Source organism: Pyrus communis, chromosome 9 (genome assembly GCF_041283825.1).
Source record: "Pyrus communis isolate YQ-2024b chromosome 9, ASM4128382v1, whole genome shotgun sequence".
Classification (NCBI taxonomy): Eukaryota; Viridiplantae; Streptophyta; class Magnoliopsida; order Rosales; family Rosaceae; genus Pyrus; species Pyrus communis.
In genome coordinates, this window is record NC_142573.1 from 9,693,533 (window position 1) to 9,714,565 (window position 21,033).

The 21,033-nt window shown below is 37.8% G+C and overlaps 1 long non-coding RNA gene across 1 annotated transcript; it reads left to right on the forward strand.

Annotated features, from left to right (window-relative positions):
• Nucleotides 1-19,443: 19,443 nt before the first annotated feature.
• Nucleotides 19,444-20,885, forward strand: LOC148694202 (uncharacterized). Its single transcript, XR_015966923.1, has 2 exons — nt 19,444-19,791; nt 20,431-20,885. It is a non-coding gene; the product is annotated as an uncharacterized LOC148694202 (long non-coding RNA).
• Nucleotides 20,886-21,033: the final 148 nt, after the last annotated feature.

Sequence of the window (21,033 nt, forward strand, 5' to 3'; positions counted from 1 at the left end):
TGTAAAAATATGGTTTTTCGTTAAAGTAAACAGTACCGCAGGCTTTTCGTTAAAACTCCTCTTTTTTTTTTTTTCTTTTTTTTTTTTTTTTTTTTTGCGCTTTTGTCTTTTTTTTTTTTTTTTTACTGTTTTGGGTTTGGTATTTTCAGGGGGAAAGGTTTAAGGATCCACTAAACTTGTATGCGGAAACCAAGTCCAAATACGTACATCCATTCGCCTTGAGAAATTGGAAGCTAAATACAATGTACATATCGTTAAAAGAACCATCAATACTACAATCTAGCGTTATTTTGTTGAAAAGTGTGAATACTAATAACTTAATATTACGATCTGGTGGTATTCTGTCTACTTTTAAGTGAGAGACCTAAGGTTCGATTGAATCGATTTTTGCCAAACGTAAATTCAAACCAAATTATTATGATAATCCATTGTAAATCATATTGAATGTAGAATATGATTGTAGTAAAAACTAAAGATATGCAAACCCTCAATTTTGACTAATCACATGAATGACGAAGACAATCCACTTATATTTGTATTATGTTCGATATCTAATCATACATTTCAACTAGACAGCGTAGCCTAAATCTGTTGTTATTCACCGCGTTAACTTTTATTTTTGTATAAGAACAAATAGGGAAAAAAAGCATCTTTAGCAGAGGAAGGAAGAGGACATTTATGAAAAATGGGGCCGAGGTTTGTAAGTTTCATCTGCTCACCTTCGGCTTTCAATTAGGTCCATGTACAGTCATTTACTATTCTCATGTAAACTTTCTGAAACTCAAACCCGTTACAGTAAAAGAAGAAACGCGTGCGAGGAAAAAGTAAATGGAATCTTTGCTATATATTCATATAAAACTTTCGCGGGCTTTTTGTAGTAAGACTTCCTCCTTTTTCTACCCGACTCACCCTTCAACCTCTTTATCTTTCTCTTTCTTCAACCTCCTTCGCCTTCCTCCGATTTCTACCTGACTCACCCTTCAACCTCTTTATCTCTCTCTCTCTCTCTCTCTCTCTCTCTCTCTAAAAGAAGCAGAAGCATACAGTCACCTCTACCTGACTCACCCTTCAACCTCTTTATCTCTCTCTCTCTCTCTCTCTCTCTCTCTCTCTCTAAAAGAAGCAGAAGCATACAGTCACCTCTCTATTAATTGGAAGCAGAAGGCTCCACAATCACCATTAATCACCCTTCCCTCCAGGGCCGGCTCTGAGAATTTGGGGGCCCTAGGCGAGCCTTTGAAGTAGGGCCCTAAAATTTTCTGATCTCCGGTTCTTTGTATATTGATTTGTAAAAAAAAAAAAAAATTTGCTAAATACATAAAAAGTTCTATTTTCACATCAAATATCATTAAAAATTAATATCAAAAGAAGATAAATATACAAACATTATTTAAACATTACACGATTCACGTTTTTAGACACAAATGTATTAAATATTTGCAGTCAATTGTTTAAGATTGAGAGTGAAGAACAATAAAACTTGATTGACGAGTATAATAAATTCAGCGCCAATTGTTTCTCTTGTGTTTTTTGTTTTCTTCTAAAATCAACGTCACAGTAATGAATTGAATATGAAAATAATCCATTGAATAAAAAGTTATTGAAAAGAAAAATATAAAATTCAAAGTTTTGATTACCTTAAAGTACAATCTTTAAGATCATATGATAGTTGGTTTAAACATTCAATAAGAGAATGAGAAGTTGGTTTAAACATTCGATAGAAATAGAGAAAATGAGAAGTTGAAAGAAAAAAAATTGCAAAGAGACTTGAGTTTTATAACTTTATATGCATTTTGACAGATGGATTGGGAGTAGGACAAATGAATTGGCAGTAAATTTGAAAAATAAGAAAAATCTAGTGATTGAAAGGCAGCTTCGTGCTTCGAACTCAACACCCCAATGAAAAATGAAGCTAACATTTCTAATGCATTAGCAAATGAATTATGATATTTCTTACATTTTTTTATATTTATATGTTAATTATAGGATATAAATTTTTTTTGAGCCCCTTCCGAAGTGAGGATCCTAAGCGGGCGCCTCCTTGGGCTTCCAGGGCCCTGCTTCCCTCCCACTCGTTTCTTCCCCGAGCCACACACAGGCACCACCTCCAATTTTCGACGATTTTAACCACCAAAACACCATCACAGTTTCACCACGACTCCTAAATCACCATCAAACCCGCTGTTTAGCGAGATTCAAAGACGAATCCCTGGAACCCTGTTAAGGGTAAGGAACAGGTGGGCTAGATTCCGATATCTTTTGGCCGTTTCCGGCCTCTCCCACCTCCCCGGCTACCTCTTCAACGCGGATAAGGTAAAAACGAACCCCTCTCTCTGCTCTCTTCTGTCATGTCTCTGTATTTCTTCTCTCTTTTTTATCGGTGGTCACTACCTATGACTTACTGGTTGTCGAGAATTTCAATGTTGGGTTTGTAATCTGCGAAGATTTCAACTGAAAATTCACAAGAAAAAAACAATTTTGAATATGTACCGTTCCGAACTTTCGAAAATGGGTTTTGCCTTTTTGGGAGTCGCCCATATCTGACATTTTTTTTAATAGCCACCCAAATTTTACTTACTTCTTGCTTGGGCTGGTTTTGTGAAGAAGCCGTTTGATTTCTGGGGACTTGTTGCAGACAAATTTTCTGCAGGCCTTGTTTTTTTATGGGGTTACAAATTTTCTTCAACGAACTTGAACGTGTGAATCCAAATCTTCGGTGGATGTTCAACAAAGATTCCTATATAACCATCAAACATCAAACTCCCAAAGTTTTGCTTTCTATTTTTAAGGGGAAGAAATGAAAATAAAGAATTTTAGCCTAAAAGTTTGAAACAAATTGCAACACTTTCAGTTTTTTTCTGTTGACAATTAGTGAAAGATGGAAAATTATTTTAATATTTGCAGACATCTTGAAGCTCTGAATCTTTATTCAACAGTTGGTGGGAGAATTGTTAGAGAGAAACAATAGAGAAGAAGGTTTTTTGGTGAAAAAATTACAAAAAAAAAAAAAAAAAAAAAATCATAATTGATTCCTAGTCTGTATGAACGGTCGAGATTTTGTGATCAGGAGGCTCCGCATGACCGGAGAAGGCGAGACAGAGGCAAAGATCTGGGGCTTTTATATAAACTGCAGTCTTAATTAAATTTTGTTGTATGGATGAGATGAAAGAGATAAACTGCGTATAATTCATAATCTTTTCATTCAATTTTTCTGTTTTTTTTTTTTTTTTTTTTTTTTGCTTTAGATTTTCTGATTTTCAGCTTGTAAAAAGGTTAGCTTTTGGCTTCTGGCTTTTAGCTTTTGGATTTTGGCTTTTTAACTTTTGATTCAAAATCCCATCAAAGAATTTGCATTTCGAACTTAGTAGCAAGAATTGAATGCTTGGTTTTATGCTACAAATACCCAATTTAGCTCAAATAATCTTGTTGTTCGTCGTTGCAGGGGCGAATAAAGGAGATACAATGCGATGGGTACAATGTTAGTAATTAAGTTTAGTTTGTTGACAGACGGCATGAATTATTGAATACTTTTGCAACTCTGCCCATATTCCTGATGCTCTTTCCTCTTGCGGGTTTGAACTTGCATAAAAGATTAATTATGCAAATTTTTAGTTATATTCGTATGTCAATGATATTACAATTTGTTTTCTCACCAAAAAAAAAAAAAAAAGAAAGAAATATGAAACTTCAATCTGGATGCCATGCGAGGCACTATTTTTTTAAAACACAATTGCAACTTTTTTTGATAAATCCTTTCCGCAAAATGGAATCCATTTTTTTTTCCATAATATAATTTACACATCAAAGGTCCACATACAAATATAAACAAAGAAAAATTGGACTCTCCCAAGCTAACCAAACCGAGCCCAACCAAGAGCCCAAAACCAGAGACAAAACAAAAGAAGGTTTGAGATTCCTACTACCACCGCCGCAACAGTAATTCACGATCAACCCGATTCGACTTCCCCAACAAACGCCAATAATTCAACCAAGTAAAACCGCAAAGATGAAAAGAAGGTAGATCATATCATTCAGCCACAAACGTCGCTTTGATCTCAGCCAGAAATTGAAAGATGCCCGTGAGATTACCACAAACAACACTGCCAATAATTCAACCAAGTAAAGCCGCAAAGATGAAAAGAAGGTAGATCATATTATTCGGCCACAAATGCCGCTCCAATCTCAGCCAGAGACTGAAAGAAGCCCGTGGGATTACTGTTGGATACTGATATAAATATAAACTGATGTATAACAAGTATCCCAGATTACATTCATGCAATTTATATATGATACCTGGAGCAGTCATCCTTCTTTGTTGAAATGCAATTCTTCTACTTGTTTAAGACCTTATGTTCCAAAGGTGATAGAACCCTTTTGATCTCAGAACGATGCTTCACAAGTAGGGAATTGGATTATATATATACACAGATTTCATCTGATTTCCATCTATCGTGAAAAATCAGTTACTGTAGTTGTTAGTGTTAACCCAAGTCAATCTGCTGTTTCATCCACTCCATGATTTGATGATCCACATGCAGTGCACTGTGCTTTACAGATTCCACTGTGCTTTACAGATTGGAATATGGTTCCCACAGTAAGGATGTAATGATTATGCATAGTGGACAGCAAGGCCACTGCATGTGTATACTGACTGATGATTCATAGACAGCAAGGATGCAACTCCCAGCCACTTTAAGGAAGTAGTTTTACACGCTTACAACTCTTTAGTCAGTTTGTAACATATTGGCAACATAGATTTATATACTTATAATGTTAGTCAAGTCCAATTAGGTATCCAACATTCTCCCACATGGACACAGACTAAACATTATAATCAAAGTCATGCCTTTCACAACACTGATACCTCATGTGATCACATCAAGTTTCACGCATACTAACTTCCTTTCAACTACTATAATTAATTTAAATATTTGAACTTCAGAAAATCATGTGTTTATAGACAACACAAGCACCCTGAAACCACAAATACTTAAAACTAATATGTAGAAAGAAACTTTAGACTTTTCAATGAATTTATATTCCTTCATTCATTCAAAACAGTCATTTCATGGATCAACTTTGGAAGATCCTGATGCATTCATCGAATTGCATCCCTCGAATTATTCATGTCCAATCATCAAGACACTAGAATAGACATATACATGCATACAGTCAGCAACTCAGACAACCAATAGGCTCAACAAGCGCATATGATTCAGTAGGTCTTGATAGTGAACAACATAAATAACATTCGAAGACATATTTGAAATATACATGTGACTTACATCAAGTTTTTCTCACTCCCACACTTCAGCAGATTCTAGAGATTCAAGCACTCCCATCTTAGAGACATGATCCTTGAATACTCCTACTGCCAATGGCTTAGTCAAAGGGTCAGCTATCATTGAATTTGTTTCAATATGCTCAACCGTGATTTCACCCTTTCTCACATGTTCTTTCACTGATAGATATTTGATGTCCATCAACCTTGTTGCCTCAGACTTCTTGTTATTCTTAGAGAAAAATACTGCAGCTTTGTTATCGCAGTATATGGTTAGTGGTCTCGAAATTGAATCAACAATAGCCATGCAACTGATTAAATTTCTTAACCACAAACCTCTCTTGGTAGCTTCAAAACATGCTATGAACTCGGCCTCCATAGTTGATGTGGCTAACGCCTTTTGTTTAGCACTTTTCCATGATACAGCTGCTCCTGCCAAGAAAAACAAGTAGCCACTCGTGGATCTCCTGTCATCCACACAACCTGCAAAGTCAGCATCTGTGTAGCCAACTAGTTCCAAGTTCTCTACTTTCTTGTAAACCAACATAAAGGATTTTGTCCTTTGCAAGTATCTTAACACTTTCTTGGCTGCAACCCAATGTTGTTCACCGGGGTTCGACTGATATCTACCCAACACACTGATGGCAAATGCCAAATCAGGTCTTGTGCAGACCTGTGCATACATCAAGCTGCCTACTAGAGACGCATAAGGCTTATTGACCATGCTTTGTCTCTCAATTTCATTCCTCGGACATTGAGACTTATTCAACTTGTCTCCCTTTCCCATTGGTACTTCTCCATTAGCACAAGTTTGCATATTGAATCTGTGCAACACTTTTTCAATGTACGACTTTTGTGAAAGTCCCAACAAACCTCGAGCCCTATCTCTTTTGATCTCTATACCAAGCACATATGATGCATTTCCCATATCCTTCATCTCAAAGTTCTTAGACAATAATCTCTTAGTTTCAAGCACAAGATTAAGATCATTGCTTGCCAAGAGAATATCATCTACATAAAGCACAAGCAAAATGAATCTTGATGCAATGACCTTGAGATAAATACAATCATCAATCTTATTCTCACAAAACCCAAAAGAAGTTACCTTTTCATCAAATTTCAAGAACCATTGTCTCGAGGCTTGTTTTAGACCGTACAACGATTTGTTCAACTTACAAACCATGTTCTCCTCGCCTTCTTTAATGAAACCAACAGGTTGTTCCATATAAATATCTTCCTCCAAATCACCATTCAAGAAGGCTGTCTTTACATCCATCTGGTGCAGTTCAAGGTTGTAATGAGCCACAAGAGCCAACACAATCCGAAGTGAATCTTTAGTCGATACCGGAGAAAACGTTTCTGAGTAGTCTACTCCCTCAGTTTGTGTATAGCCCTTAGCCACCAGCCTGGCTTTGTGCCTTTCAATTCTTCCATTCGAATCCTTTTTAGTTTTAAACACCCATTTACACCCCAATACCTTGATATCATCTGGTGCATGAACTAAAGTCCAAACGTTGTTTGTTTGCATGGATTTTAGTTCATCACTCATTGCTTCCTGCCACAATTCAAATTGCAAACTACTCATAGCTTCTTGATAAGTAACAGGTTCATCTGATATGCCTTCATTTAGTTCCACTTCTTCAAGGTACACAAAGTAATCATTAGGTATTGCTGACCTCCTAACTCTTTGCGGCATCACCCTTCTTTGATTCACAGATACTTGCATTGATTAACTAGTTGATGCATGCGATGGAGTTGAGGTTGCATTAACATTTGTAATGGATGAGTCAACATTTGCAATGGGTATACTACTTTGCAAATTAAAATCTTCAACTTGAAACTCCACCACAGATGGCTGTGAAACAATAAACTCCCCGTAGCTTTTGCCCTCACATATATCACCTTGCTCTTCAAATTCCAAAACTGTTGCTGCCTGAAAATTACTCGATGCTTCCGTTTCTTCAATAAACTTGGCAGCATTAGTTTCAAAAATTCTGTTTGGGAGATTTGACGCATAAAATCTATAACCTTTTGATTTATCAGGAAACCCCACGAAGTGACATGAAACTGTCCTTGAATCCAATTTCTTCTCAGTAGGGTTATACATCCTAGCTTCCGCATTACAACCCCAAACAAACTTGGCTTTCTCCCTGCCCATAATTCAAAAGGAGTTTTGCAAACTGATTTGCTTGGAACTCGGTTCAGTATGTAGTTCGACATTTTCACGGCTTCACCCCATAAAAACTGTGGAAGTGTTGAACAACTCATCATGCTTCTTACCATTTCAATCAGAGTTCTATTTCTCCGTTCAGCCACGCCATTTTGTTGTGGCGTGCCTGGGGTAGTGTACTGTGCTTGTATACCACACTCATCCAAGTATAGAGCCAAAGGCCCCTTAGATTGACCTGCCTCAGTGTACCTGCCATAGTATTCACCTCCCCTATCGGACCTTAGAATTTTAATGGACAACTCCAACTGTTTTTCTACTTCAGTTTTAAATAATTTGAAACAATTCAACACTGAAGATTTTTCTGAGATCAAATACAGGTATGAAAACCTTGAATAATCATCAATAAAAGTCACGAAATAAATGTTTCCACAGATTGTTTTAGTTGGGAAAGGTCCACAAACATCAGAGTGGATAATCTCTAATAGTTTTTGACTTCGAACTGAAGTCTTTTTCGTAGTTTTAGTCATCTTCCCCTTAAAACACTCAATGCAGTTTTCGAAATTTGAGAAATCCAAAGCAGGCAAAATTTTATCCTTAATCATGCGATCCATTCGTGCTTTGGATATGTGCCCTAATCTCCTATGCCAAAGCATGGAAGATTTTTCATTCAAAACAAGTCTTTAGTTGATGTAAATGATTCAGTATTAAAACAAATACTTTCATTGCAAACCGAACAAAGCACTTGCCATAATTCATTAACTAGAAAACAGACTCCAAGTACAACTCTTGGATTATTCTTCATGTAAATCCTGACACTTTCATTGTCTCCATCGAAAGCAAAGCCAGTTTTTACAAGTTTCGAAACTGAAAGTAAATTCCTTCTAAGTGAAGGTACATATAAAACATCAACTAAATCTAAAACAAAGCCACTAGACAACTTGAGCTTGAGGTCGCCTATTGCTTCCACAGCCACTTTATTCCCATTGCCAACATAGACTTGAAATACTTCATTTCTTGTTGTTGAACCTCTTCTTGTGAAACCCTGCAACGAATTGGTGATATGAACCGAACAACCAGTGTCAAACCACCAAGAATTTGGAGGGATTTCAACAAGATTATATTCAAAACACACAAAAATTTTGACTAAAATACCTTTCTTAGTTTTCAGATCTTTGAGTTTCTCACAATCCCTTTTCATGTGACCAGTTCGTTTGCAAAAATAGCACCTTATGTTGTCCATTATATCCTTATAATTCTCAGGTCCTTTGGAGGAGGATGCAATCATGACAGTACTATTATTGGAGGTCAGTTTAGGAGCCTTACCAGAATGAAAAAATGGTTTCTTCCCTTTGTCAGCATGCACAAAGTTTACTGCAGCATGATTGACATTGCGCCTAAGCCTGCATTATTCTTGAGCAGCAATTGAAATCAGTTCATCCATGGACCATTTCTCTTTCTGAGTACTGTAAGTAACCTTCAACTGATCATAACACGAAGGCAGAGAAGTCAGTGCCATGTGGACCACAAAAGCCTCATCAACTGGAACGTCCAAGTCCTTCAGTTTGGCTGCAGTATTCACCAACTTCAGAATATGCTCTCTAACACCCTTTCCTTCATCAAACTTCAGAGATGTAAGTGTTGTCATCAATTCTCCCATTTCAGCCTTCTCTGATTCCTTGAATTTTGCTCCAATGGCATCAAGAAAATCTCTCGCCTTATCACATCCAGTAACACCACCTCTAACAGTGTCGCTCATGGTTCTTTTCATAACCATTAGTGACATCCTGTTAGCCTTTTCCCATTTCTCATGCTTGTGCCTTTCTTCAGCAGTTGAGGCATCTGTCAACGCAGCAGGTTTATCTTCACGAAGTGCAAGATCGAGATCCATTAGTCCCAACAAGATCTCTATATCTTGCTTCCATTTCTTGAAATTGCCACCACTTAATGGTTCGACAGATGAGAGACTGAGAGCAGACGAATTCGCTGGAGCAGTCATAGAAATGTTAGTTACAAATAAGAGTATGCAGTTACTGCTGCAAGTTTACATCGCACTTTTGAGTGAAAATCATAAACTGCCTTCCATATTGCATATATTGGCCATAATATTCCACAATCGCAATGATACATCAAGTCTTTGGACTAGACAATTGCAAACTTTTATAGGGAATGATTCATACAATTTATTAACCTTCATGCAATTTATATATATTTCCCTTTTGAGAAATATATGAACATGCTATGAATCTTTTTAAGACCCCTTCATAGCCACGAAATACAATAACAATATTCACTTTGATGAATATCAGAAGTACATCAAGTACTGCACTACTCGAGAGATATATAAAATATATTTCAAATATATCATCATACATTTATCATAATAATAAAGCAGTAAAATGAATCTGGGACTTGTTATTTGGCTTTGATACCAAATGTTGGATACTGATATAAATATAAACTGATGTATAACAAGTATCCCAGATTACATTCATGCAATTTATATATGATACCTGGAGCAGTCATCCTTCTTTGTTGAAATGCAATTCTTCTACTTGTTTAAGACCTTATGTTCCAAAGGTGATAAAACCCTTTTGATCTCAGAACGATGCTTCACAAGTAGGGAATTGGATTATATATATACACAGATTTCATCTGATTTCCATCTATCATGAAAAATCAGTTACTGCAGTTGTTAGTGTTAACCCAAGTCAATCTGCTGTTTCATCCACTCCATGATTTGATGATCCACATGCAGTGCACTGTGCTTTACAGATTCCACTGTGCTTTACAGATTGGAATATGGTTCCCACAGTAAGGATGTAATGATTATGCATAGTGGACAACAAGGCCACTGCATGTGTATACTGATTGATGATTCATAGACAGCAAGGATGCAACTCCCAGCCACTTTAAGGAAGTAGTTTTACACGCTTACAACTCTTTAGTCAGTTTGTAACATATTGGCAACATAGATTTATATACTTATAATGTTAGTCAAGTCCAATTAGGTATCCAACAATTACCACAAACAACACTGCCAATAATTCACCTAGTAAAGCCGCAACGATGAAAAGAAGGTAGATCATATCATTCAGCCACGAATGCCGCTCCAATCTCAACCAAAGACTGAAAGAAGCCTGTGGGATTACCACAAACAACACTGCCAACAAAGGCAGACAGGGAGAAAGTAGTGGTGTTGTAAACACCTGAGCCGGTGTGAACACCAGAACTCTACACACACTCTCGAACAATTGCAACAGGTTGAGTTGAAGACTGACTGTAGACCAGAATGAAAGTGGTCGAGGAAGATGGATGCCCATGAGGTGTGAATGATAGGGCAAATATGGAAAGAAAGCTAGGGGGTAAAGGTAGGATAAGGAACTAAAGGAGGAAACAGAGAGAAAAGGGAAGGATCTGCCACCGATCCCCTCCACAACGAGGGCTGATGGCGACAAAATCAGATAAAGGAGAAACCACTCACACAATTGTGGGAACGACTCTAACACAGAGAGAAAGTCACACAATTTACAATTTAATTTGACACCAATGATTTAAGGTGGCATTGTTTTCAGATGGCACCGATGTATTAAGGGTAATTATTGTAACAATACATAGAGACTTCTACATAAGACATGTACTCCTATTTAGGAGTTGCACGATGGCAATTGAGGTTTGCCACCAATATCAATGCCCACTCTTTATTATAGACACCAAGGGGAAGGTGTTCTGCCTTCTTCTCCCTCTCTCTCTCTCAACGAAGGAGTACAATCACCTCTCTCTATAAATTGGAAGCAGAAGCTCCACAAACACCACTTACCTTCAGTCAATCACCCTTCCTTTCTTTTATAGTGAAGCAGTTAATCACCCTTCATTCTTTCTCTCTAAGAAGCAGAGAAAAACCAATTTCCAAACATGTGGGTTTTGTGTATCCCGTATTCCTTTCTCGTGGTCTCGTGTCTCTATTTCCATCGTCTCCCCTTCTCGGCTTTCTATCTCAACTCTCATCTTAGATCATACCGTCTCAACTGCATATCCATTTGACGTCATTGTCTTCCCCATCGACCGACAAAGGTGTTCTCCACAACTTACGCCGACGCCTCCAAATAATATCCTGGAGTCGCTTTTCGTATTCGTCACCATGGTTCTAATTTTGCGGTCTGCTGTCTTCCATGTTTATCATGTCGAGTTACACCAGGTTCAACTGTGGGGTCATGTAAGACACGCATGACTATTTAAACACATCGTCGCCGGCGGAGTCAACATATAGGTCTCTGATTTTATTTTCCAACACGTCACGTATGTCAATCTTTTCTTCTGAGAATTTCATATTGCTTTAGCTAGTATTATTACATGTATTGTCTCCAAGGATGTATATTTGTGTTTCATTATATACACACACACACACGATTTATTTGACTAAAGTAGAGTTGGGCTCTCCTCCAAGAGAGTTTTGAGGTATTGTTCGAAACGGGCAGCCACCTCACTTGAGTTGCATGCAATTTTTGCATTGAATACCCCTAGCTTAGTGGGCTTGGAGTAAGTCTCCGTATTTTATTTCTTGTTTGCTGTAATTATCTTCCACTAATGTCTTCAATTTTTCCAAGTCCATAACAGTATTATCCATACCCTATGAATAATTAAGATGGTTCAAACTAATTTTCAAGCTAGGGTATATATGAATGCACATTATAGATATAAGATATTATTTATGCCTGAAAAAAAAAAGTTGAAATCCAACAATGGAAACCCTGGAAAAAAAAATGACACAAATAATGTTATAATGGCATGACTAAAGAAAAATGTTTTTCGTGTCCAAATTCATATAATAGAACACGTTGAAGAAGGTATTAACTGAAGTTGACTTTTTTTTTAGGGTAAAGTACAAAAAATTACCTCAATTATTGAGGTCACGACAGTTTCATACCTCATCTTTTAAAATTGACAATGTCATACCGCATCTTACGAATTTATGACAAAGTCATACCTCTGTCAATTTTTCTGTTAAGTGCTGACGTGGCAAAAGACAGGGACCATTCACTAATCCAACTGAATTAAAAAATAATTAAATATATTTTTAATAATTAAATATTTAAAAAATTAAGAATAAAAAAACAAAACAAAAAAATTTCCTAGGGGTGCGGGGACCTTTCCCCTCTCCTTCTTCTTCTCCTTCTTTTGGTTTTTTTTTTTTTTTTTTTTTTTTTCTTTTTTTTCTGGGTTGCAGTTTTTTTTTTTTCTTTTTTCCCTCCTCCTCTTCTTCCTCCTTCTTCTTCAGTTCTTCCTCCTTCTCCTCGGGCGGCGGGGGGTACGGGTGGGGTTGGGTTTTCAAATTTTTTTTTTTATTTTTTTACCTCCTCCTTCTTCTTCTTCTTCTTCTTCTTCTTCTTCGGTTCTTCCTCCTTCCCCTGGGGGCGGGTGGGGTTGGGTTTTCAAATTTTTTTATTTTTTTAATTTTAATTTTACTTTTATTTATTATTTTAATATTTAAAAAATATTTTTTTTTTTTTTAGTTTTTAATAATATTTTATTAATTTTTTTAATAGAAAGTGGTCCTAGTCTTTTGCCACGTCAGCACTTAACAGAAAAGCTAACAGAAAAATTGACGGAGGTATGACATTGTCACAAATTCGTAAGATGCGGTATGGTATTGTCAATTTTAAAAGATGAGGTATGAAACTGTCGTGATCCCAATAGTTAAGGTAGTTTTTTGTACTTTACCCTTTTTTTTAACTACATCGATGGAGATTTCATCAGACTCTAAAAGGGAAAAAAAGAGTGCCACGTTTGCTTTCTAACAAAAGAAACAAATGCACAACTGCCAATGGAACTGCAAATCGGATTCAAAGTAGGGAGTTTGAATACCAACGGCTGACAATTTTCTCTACCCTTTCTCTCACATTGGTTTTTATTTTTCTTATTCATTTAGGCTTTTAAAGTATATTTTGTCACATCCTAGCACGATATTGTTTACTTTAGGCCACGCCCTCACGGTGCTATATGGAGGTGGGCATGTACATATAAGGTGCATCACCCCCTCTCCATTGGTCAATGTCGGATGTTAAAATCCACCCCCCTTAGGGGCCTGACATCCTCGTTGGCACACTCGCACCACACGGCAAAGTGGCTCTGATACCATTATGTCACATCCTAGACCCACTCCACCGTAGCATGATATTGTCCACTTTGGATCACGCCCTCACGGTTTTGTTTCTGAGAACTCACACTAGAACTTCCCAGGGGGGTCACCCATCCTAGGATTGCTCTCGCCCGAACTCGCTTAACTTCGAAGTTCCGATGAAATCCGAAACCAATGAGTTCACAAAAGGCATCGCTATATGGAGGTGGGCATGTACATATAACGCACATCACCCCCTCTTCGTTGGTCGATGTGGGATGTTACATATTTTGTGACCTTTTGGGATTTATGCTTGAGCTGGTCCTTTTTTCACATAACTAATCTATGGCATTTTACATGCCACATATTCCAATTAATTTCTACAATATTGTAGCTCATCGACTACAAGACTGATGAGTTGCTCACACTAGAAGTGCACTAGCTTAGGAACCAAATGCTCTCAGAGCAACCACTGCACTTACCATATCATATACGAAGATGGAGACAAGGCAAACGATTATTATGTTTTCGACATGTTAATTTCGCAGTTTAACTCTTTCGAGTTCATTACTTTTGGGTGAGCTTTAACTTTATTGTTTTCTAGCAACTTTTATTGAGGAGGAAAACATAACAAGACCTATATTTACAACAATTCTCTTAATTGAAATAGGTGTACTGATTAAGAGTCTGGTAAAATCACACACAAAAATCTTGCATACACTGGTATAGTTGGGTTCGGCCCCGGAAAATTATCCATTATGTCCCAGTTATTTTCTCAAGGGTTAACTCTAAAAGTTTTCTCGCATTGTCTGATGGGAGATGAACATGCCGCCCTCTCATCACTTACCGCAATTTTTTCTTGAATTGCGGGGGAGTTAACATTTTTTCTAGCGTTCCTTTTTATTGATGAAGAGGTTACCTCGTGCTCTTCAAAAATGAAGGCAAAGACCGCCCGGGCCGAGTTTACCAAGGGGATCTTGGAGAGGCACCAAATCAAGGCCACCACCCTCCCCCTTTAAAGATAGGGGTGCCAAAAAGTCTTAAAAGAGGTGTCGGGGCCCCAAACTCATCTGGAGTTGGAGAATAAACAAATTCTCAACAGGAATGCATCAATAAAACTGCCCTTCCATACAGATTTACAAAGGCCGGAGCTTAGAACTGAACCGGAGGAATTCTCGTGATTAGGAGAAAAAAACTCCAGACATGCTCACCTCAGAGGTGAGGACCGAACAAATTGAAGATTATCCCAGGTTGTCTGTGTCCCTTCAGATAGTGAGAGAAATCTTTTGGAGTTAACGCTCGAGAAGATAACTGAGAAATAATGCATAGTTCTCCAAGGCCGAACCCAACTATACCACTATATGCAAGATTGTTGTGTGTGATTTTACCGGACTGATAATCAGTACACCTATTTTAATTAAAAAAAATTGTTGTTAATTTAAGTCTTATTATGTTTTCCTCCTCAATAAAGTTGTTGGAAAACAATAAAGTTAAAGCTTACCCAAAAAAACAATGAACTGGGAAGAGTTAAATTACGAAGTTAACACGTTAAGATGGACAAGGTCGAAAAAATATAATAACCGTTTGCTTCCTCTCCATCTCCGTATGTGACATGGTAAGTGTAGTGGTTGCTCGAAGAGCATTTGGTTTATAAGCCGGTCCACTTCTAGTGTGAGCAACTCATCAGTCCCGCAATCTATGAGCTACCAATATCATAGAAACTAATTAGAATATGTGGCACGTAAAATGGCACAGATTAATTATGTGGAAGGGGGCCAACTCAAGCATAGAGCCCAAAAGGCCACAACAACATATTTAAAGAAAAAACCTAAATAAATGAGAAAATAAGAAACCAACGTGAGAGAAAAGGTATAGTCAGCAATTGCCAACAGTGTTCAAACTCCTCAATTTGAATCGGATTTACAGTTCCATTGGCAGATGTGACACATTTGTTTCTTTTGTTACAAAGCAAATGTGGCACTCTTTCTTTCCCTTAGAGTCTGATGAACCTCCATCAATATAGCTAAAAAGACATCTTCCACTTCAGTTAATACATTCTTCAGAGTGCTTTATTATATAAATCTGGATGCTCTTAGGATTTGTTATTTATTTGTAAGTGTTATACACTATGAAAACATTTCTTTAGTTTTAGACATTATAACGTTTTTTGTGTCCTTTTCTCCAAAGTTTCGATTGTTGAATTTCAACTTTTTTTAGACATAAATCATTATCTTATATATACTGTGCATTCTCAACCATTGTCCAAGTGTGATTCTCGGATAAATGCAGCCTCTCCAATTGTTCCCTCCATGGATTTGCAGTTTACTATTCCTAAGAGTACATCCTCTCATCTTTCTGCACCTGTCTCGTCAGTTAATCCTGGTGTGTCCTCTGCTGACTTGCACAATCATCATGCTCCTACTCTGCATGCTCCCCATTCTTCTTCACATGTCGCTCCTGTTCATCCACGTCCTGCCACTACTGACACCCATGCTGCTACTACTGATCATTCACCTATTGCACCTCTTGACTCACATGCCACTACTGTTGCCTCACATGCCCCTACTGTTGACTCACATGCCCCTACTGCTACCTCACATGCAGCTCCGGTTCCTTCTGTTTCTACTACTGTGAACAATAGTCATCCTATGACTACACGGTCAAAAGCAGGAATTTTCAAACCCAAAGCATTCTCGGCAACCAACCATCCTCTTCCCTCTTCCATTGAGTTTGTTCCCAATACTTATTTGCAGGCCTCTAAGCATGCTCACTGGAGAACTGCCATGCAAGAAGAATTTAATGCTTTGCAATCTACAGGCACTTGGGTTCTTGTCCCTTCTTCTCCTCTTCAAAATGTTGTTGGTTGTAGATGGGTTTTCCGGATTAAGAAACATCCTGATGGTTCTATTGATCGATACAAGGCTCGGCTTGTTGCCAAAGGGTTTCACCAACAAGAGGGCATTGACTATAAGGAAACCTTCAGCCCTGTAGCCAAGCCTGTTTCTATTCGTATACTATTGTCTCTTGCTGCTCAGTTTAATTGGTTTTTAAACCAGTTAGATATTAGTAATGCTTTCTTACATGGGGATTTACAAGAAGATGTTTTTATGCAACAGCCTCCTGGGTTCAGTGATCCCTCATTTCCCAATCATGTTTGCAAGCTTCAAAAATCCCTCTATGGTCTTAAACAAGCTCCCAGGGCTTGGTTTGACAAATTATTTCAAGTATTGCGCTCCTTTGGTTTTGAGCAGTCCTCTTCAGATGCTTCTATGTTTGTTTTACAAACTCCAACCTTGGTTATCATTCTTGTATATGTTGACGATATCTTAGTCACTGGCCCCAATGCTAATCTTTGTCAACATTTTATCAACAAATTGAGCAGTGTCTTTCCAGTTAAAGATCTGGGCTCCTTACACTATTTTTTGGGACTTGAAGTGCACAGATCTTCTGAGGGTATATTTTTACATCAAGGAAAATATTTACTTGATCTCCTTCAAAAGACCAACATGGATGGCGCCAAACCCTGTTCTACTCCCTTAGGGACGGCCAAACTTGATCATACAGGTGTACTTTTGTCTAATCCCACCGAGTATCGATCCTTAGTGGGTGCCTTGCAATATCTCACCTGGACGCGACCAGACATATCCTTTGCAGTAAATCAAGTGTGCCAATTCATGCATGCTCCACGAGATTCTCATCTTCAAGCTGCTAAAAGAATTCTCAGGTTTTTGAAAGGTACTATTACCCATGGATTATGGTTTAAACCAGGAAATCTTCATCTTACAGCATATTCAGATGCTGATTGGGCAGGGTGTACCTTTGACAGAAGGTCCACCAGTGGCTACTGCGTCTTTTTTGGTTCTAATTTGATCAGTTGGAGTGCCAAGAAACAGTCCACGGTTGCCCGCTCATCTACTGAAGCTGAGTACCGGTCTTTAGCTCACACATCGGCAGAAATCACATGGATTTGTAAAGTTTTCCGAGATATTGGTTTTTCACTACCTCAGATTCCTCATCTGTGGTGTGATAATATCTCTGCAATCTCTTTAGCTTCTAATCCTATTTTCCATGCCCGCACTAAACATATTGAAATTGACTATCATTACATCCGTGAACTTGTTCTTGCTCATCTTATCAAGCTTCAGTATGTTTGTAGTCAAGATCAATTGGCCGACATTCATACCAAATCTCTGTCCCGGCAGCGCTTTCTCTATCTTCAATCCAAGCTGTCTCTTGGTCCTTTTGATGCTTCCAAGTTCAGCTTGAGGGGGTGTAAAGAAGCCAAGATCCAGTCATCGAAGTGTTGATAAATACTAATTGTAGTTTGTTTTATTAGTCTGTAATTTGTTAGTTTTGTTAAGGGCATAAATGTAATATGTCAGAATGCCCACAGCTATATATAACAAACTCTGTGTAATTATTCAGTGAGTTGAATAACAAGAAATCATTCTCTTCTTATATTATAGACATGGAAAAATTGAAGACATTGTTGGAAGATAATTACAGCATGCAAGTAATAAAAAATGGGGACTTACTCCGAGCCACTAGGCAGGGGCATTCGGTGCAAGAACTGCATGCAAGCCAAGCCAAGTGACTCCGAACAATACCTCAAACTCACTTGGAGGAGAGCCCAACTCCACTTTAGTCAAACAAATCGTACATATATAATATAAAAAAAACAAGTATACTCCATAGAAGACAGTATAAATAATAATACTAGCTAAAGCAAAATGAAATTCTCGAAAGAAAAGATTGGTGTTGGAAAATAAAATCAAAGACCGATATGTTTATTCCGCCGACGACGACGTATTTGATAGTCGTGCGTGTCTTACATGATCCTGTAGTTGAATCTGGTGCAGCTCGATGTGGTAAATAGGGAGATATCAAGCTGCAGAGTTAGAACCACGGCTTGGCCACAAATGACGGTGGAGATCCTGAGCACCACCAAGGTGACGAATACCAAAAGTTATGCCATGATATTATCTGGAGGCGTCGGCTTAGATGTGGAGAAAACCTTTGTCGGTTGGTGGGGAAGACAGCGACGTCAAATAGATCTGCAGTTGAGACGGTATGGTTTAAGCAGGGAGCCGAGATAGAAAGCCGAGAGGGAAAGACAATGGAAATAGAGATGCGAGATCGCGAGAGAGGAATATGGAGAAAACGGGATACGCAAAATTCACATGTCTGGAAATTGATTTTCTCTGCTTCTTAGAGAGAAGGGGATGGGTGATTGACTGCTTCACTATTGAAGAAGGGAAGGGCAATTGATTGAAGGTGAGTGCTGAAGCATAAAGCCCAAAAGACCAAAAAAATATATTTAAAAAAAAAGCTTAAATAATTAAGGAAAAAAAAAAAACTAACGTGAGAGAAAAGTTCCCTAAAGAAAACTGTCAGTGGTTGCCGTCAATATTCAAACTCCCCACTTTGAACTATATTTTCAGTTCCATTGATAGATGTGGCACATTTGTTTCTTTTGTTAGGAAGCAAATGTGAAACTCTTTCTTTCCCTTTTTGAGTCTGATAAAACTCCGTCAATTTAATTCAAAAGACATATCTTAAAGTTCTTTTTAAAAAGGGTTGGTGGTTTTGTCATAGAAGTCCACCCTTTCGGAAGTTGGAAAGACTCACAGAGACATTTCAGCACGCGATTCACAAGCAGCAGGAATTGAACTCAATACGAGCTTGTAATTAGTCCCCAACCACTAGATCACGATGTGGTGGTTAGACACACGACTTCAACTTCAGATAATACATTCTTCAAAGTCCTTTTTATATAAATTTGGATGCTCTTAGAATTTGTTATTTATAATTGTTCTGCACTATAAAAAAAACATTTTTCTTTAGTCATGCCATTATAACGTTATTTGTGTCCTTTTTTCTTTTCTAGAACTCCGATTGTTGGATTTCAATTTTTTCTCAGGTATAAATCATTATCTTATATATAATGTGCGTTGATATTAACTGTATGTTTGGTTGCTGAGAAAATGTTTGCAATGTAATTAACATTTCGTGATGATTGAAACCCAAATTCGTGATTTGAACTGTTCTTGTTAACAAGTTTTCGTTGCTTCATGGTTGAATCACTTCTTCAAATTTACCGAGATCAATATGTTCATTAATCGAGGAGTATATTAGCGTGCTGGTTTGCAAAGGGAAGCATCAATATCAAGCAAAAGAGGATTTAGAGGCGTTTCTGGGCGAAGTGGCTGTAGATTTTGTATCCTGGTATCCTGACTATCAAACTCTCTTGATTAGCTGCAATTTTCTTTTTTGGTTATGAATCTTATATTGCACCGCTTATGTAGGTTATGTAGCGGATGCTAATCCCATTGCACCGCTTATGTAGGTTATGAATCTTATATTGGACTATGCTGGTCAATCTTCTGAATACACTAGCTTATTTTACGTTGGGGAAGTTGCTGCTGTTAGTTCCCGAGAGAGAGAGAGAGAGAGAGAGAGAGAGAGATTGAGGGTAGGCCTTACGGAGATTGACTTGGTTGAGAGTACTAAACCTGATACAAAATCGTTCAAACTTTACCATGTTCATTAGGCAGAGGATGCATGTTAACAATGCTACATAATTGCTCTTATCTGCCTTCCGAGACCGAAGAAGGAACCAAGTTGGGAAAGATATTATAGATTGAATAGCTTGATAATGATGAGCTTGTTGTGCTGTAGGAGTTTCTATTTCTGATCAGTTATTCCGCAAGCTCATTTTTACCTATGTGCATCCCTCATATTTCACACATACACACACCGTAGATTTGAGATTCCCCTTTGCAGAGTGACAATCATATTCTAGAGACTTGGAATTTAGTATTGGCCTTTGTTTTTTAGCTTTTGACTTGTAAACTTTTCGTATAGGTTCCAATGACGGCAGAAGCAGCTTCTGCAGCATCAGCCCCAAACCAGATTTCTGCAAAGACTTTCCACGCACGTGTACTACATGGCAACAAATCGCTATCCCCAAAAGACCACGTTTTGTGAGCTCCAGTCTACAACGGCATAGAGAACCTAGCCCTGATCCATCAGAAACATCAGCAGCAGCCCTCAAACATCTTTCTGATTCAGACAACAAGGGGAATGCTTCATCAACAGAGCCCGCTGCAACTGCAGGCACTTAATTCTTAGCATCTGTCTTCTTCCTCTTGAAGATCATAGAAACTCCTTTAGGAAATATTGAATTTTCACAGTAGCATAGAATGAAGGTGCACCTGTGTTGGTTTGTAAAGAGTGGTTTGACAGTTTCACTTCTGCAATTACCTCGTAGATTAAATTACGGATTATCAGATTGGTGATTTTTTTTATGGGAATGTAAACTTTCGTTCATCAAATTGACAGAATTTAACTGTAATTTCAAGTGCTCATAGTACTTCCAGAAGTTGTTCTCGTCATCAATCGATTTAGTTTTATGTGATCCCACTCGAAATTCTTTTTGTTGAAGTGCTGATGAAAATCAATTGGCAC